The following is a 3,198-nucleotide window of genomic DNA, read 5'->3' as shown; positions in this document are numbered from 1 at the left end:
ACATGCCAAAGCCTAAATATGCTACTATCAAACAAGTCAAGGGCGCCTAGGTTCATCATTCTTCCTCCATTTATTCCCTAAATTCTAATCTACTCTAAAAATAAAAAATAAATGCTACTACCCGGTTCAAACTACATCCCATGGAAAAGAACCGAGGCACAAAGAAAAACCACGGGGGATTATTACTACCTAAAGAAAGCTAAAAGCCATATTTTTGTATTTTTTTGTTTAGACTTTAATCCCTCAAGAAAACTGTCTAGGAGATCCATCGTCGGGAAAAGTCCCAATTTTTTTTATTTTTGAGTTTTTTGATTTTTTTTTAAAAAATTAATCTACTAAAACTACTAGTACTCCATTAATTCTAGTAACTATGCAATTAAAATAAGAAGCTAGCTAACAATAAAAAGAAAAAAAAACTTAACAATATACTAATATAATACTATATAAATCACAGAGAATCTTCCACCCCACACTTAAAAGAGTGCAGTGTCCCCAATGCACAAATAAAGCAAAAATAACAAGGGTGAACAAGAAACTCCCTGAAAGACCAAAGGCTGAAGTACTAGCAGCTCACGGGATACTCAGACTTCTCCCAGGTATGATCCCTTTTGCGGGTACCTCACACTTAGTTTCAACCACCTGTACGCTTTTGCACATGCCTATTGGCTTTGACTCCATGCTCCTACTTCTACAAAACACAAAAATAATACTTCAAAATAATAAAAATAAATTAAATAAACAAAAATAAAAGAAAGCAGTAAAGTTGGGTTGCCTCCCAACAAGCGCCTAATTTAACGTCGCGGCACGACGTGAACCACTTTTTCCTCCACCTCGAACATATGAATTGTATCCCTAACATGGCATCCAGTCTGCGACTATGCTCCAGTGGTGGGGCTACAATGATAACCAGGCCAAGTAATAATTTTTTGACTCTGCACTTCTTGGCCTTTAGATGAGGGATGTAATTTTTGTTTTTTGGCACAACAAATTCAAGAATATAGGCACTCTCATCCTCACTCTTTGACTCCCCCCAGGCTCAGATGGCTTGATTAGTATCTCACTATCTAAACACAATTTAGAAAAATGATTGGAATGAGGTTTATTGCGCCCAAACTCATGAATTGTACTATTATTTACATCCCCATATATACACACACTCAAGTCTCCCAAAGTAATGTTATCTACTCTCTCACATGACTCTAGAGCACTCTTCTCAATATTGGCATCATCAAGGGGAATATGGTCTAATGCTTGGTATTCTCGTTTTAGCTGCTCAATTTGGTCTAGCAGATCTTTTTCAGCTTCACACAACTCATCATTAAATTGTTGGGCGTTACACGCATCAACTTTTGCACTCAAATCTGCATCTAAGTTATGTACAACCAAGCCAAAATTATCAATTTTATGTGCAAGTTCATCTCTCTCCTTAGATCAATCATTCACCAACGTTGTCAGAAGACAACGTCGTTTTGCATATTCGCCTAATCGAGAATATACGTCCCAATACCAACCCTTACTCCCATATTCAAATTCAGACCTCCCAGATGTCATGTTGAGAGAACTAGAAACACACTAGGAGAAAAGTCAAATAGTTATAAAATTAAAAATATTTACAAAAGAGAAGAATAAAAAAAAACTTGTAAAGATAAAAGTAAAAGTCTAATTTAGAAAAACAGTTAATTTCTAAGTCCCCGGCAACGGCGCCAAAACTAGGGCATACCAGGGCTAGTCCTTCCACACTGCACATAACTAATTCCCATTTGAGAAATGGTCCTGGTGTGAGCACTGCCCGGGATCCTTGAGGTCCTTAGGGAACTCTGACACACCAAGGCACACATTATTGGCTATGAGATCTTTGGCTTCTGAGATTCTGTTGAAGGCCTGGCATTCTCAGGTTTACTTTGAGCCTGATTTAGGCTCCCTATAGCATAGTTTCATTTGCTTATGTAATTCATTTGATTATGGTCTGTAATAATTTTATTTGTAAACAGATGTTGGGGTGATTAGTAAAGGGAGGGTTCTTCTATGATGTTTGTGGGAAACTGGGTAGATATCATGCTTTAGGTTGATACATAGTAGAAATCATGCTCTTAGTAGAAATTCATTTTGAGTGCACGTTATGATAGAAATCATGCTCTAGGCCCATATGCTATGTTACTTGCATTAAAACATGTCATAAGTCTATAATATTTTCATTAGAAAGCCTGCCTTAGGACACTCACGTTTATATTTTGCATATTAGAAACATGTTCATCACTTCTTTCTCTGACTCTGCATAAGTTATTATCACCTGGAAATCATGCCATTAAACTGCTGCTGTAATCATGCTTAATAAAAATGATCATCTTTATGTGCATTAGAAATCATGATTTAGGACTTTGTTTGCATTGGCTCTAAACCATGTCTACGTTGTTTTGAATAAATAACTGTCTATAAAAGGTTTAAAACAGTCCAACATATAGATATCATGTCTTAGTGTAAACATGCATAAAATCAGTTTTGTAATATTTAATCCCTTAGATCAGCATGCCTATAGGACTAAATAACTTCAAATTGTTTAATTAGTTCCCAGATTATGACTGCATACAGACCCACGCCAGGCAAGCCTTAGGCAATTAAATAACTGTGAAATCAGGTTCCGTTTATGTGTGAAATTGTCCAGGTTTAACAGACTATAAAATCAATAGGCAAACTAATTAGAGTTCTGCCACTTCGCTCCTGAACAAATGCTGCATAATTCTGTATCTGTGATGTTCATCTAGAAATCATGTTCTAAGCCTTTTTTTTGAATTTCTTCCAAAATCAGTTGTTTGAGACGTGCTATGTATCTGTTTATGTGTGGAGGCAAACATGAGCCCTTAATTGCTTCCTTATTTGACAGTCCTATGTGTTCTTTGTTGTCGCTTAGATTTTACCCTTTTAAAATAATTTAGGATTGTCTAGAACTGCCTGAGTATAGAGGTTCTAATCGCCTACGGGACCACAAGGAAGGGACAGATAAAGCACGCTTAGAGTTTGGTAATTAAAAACTCACTTATATAACTACTAAGGGGAGGGCAATGGGTAGTAAAAGGATATGATGACCTGCGCGCTAGTGTCACTTGTAGCCCCTCTAGTTGAGGAGGAGTACCGGGCATTGCACAGATTGATCCTATAGGCTAATCAACTTAGGACTTCCTTTCCCCCAATTCATATACT

This window comes from Nicotiana attenuata, chromosome 3 (genome assembly GCF_001879085.1).
Source record: "Nicotiana attenuata strain UT chromosome 3, NIATTr2, whole genome shotgun sequence".
In the NCBI taxonomy this organism is placed as follows: Eukaryota; Viridiplantae; Streptophyta; class Magnoliopsida; order Solanales; family Solanaceae; genus Nicotiana; species Nicotiana attenuata.
Note: the sequence above shows the minus strand (reverse complement) of the source record.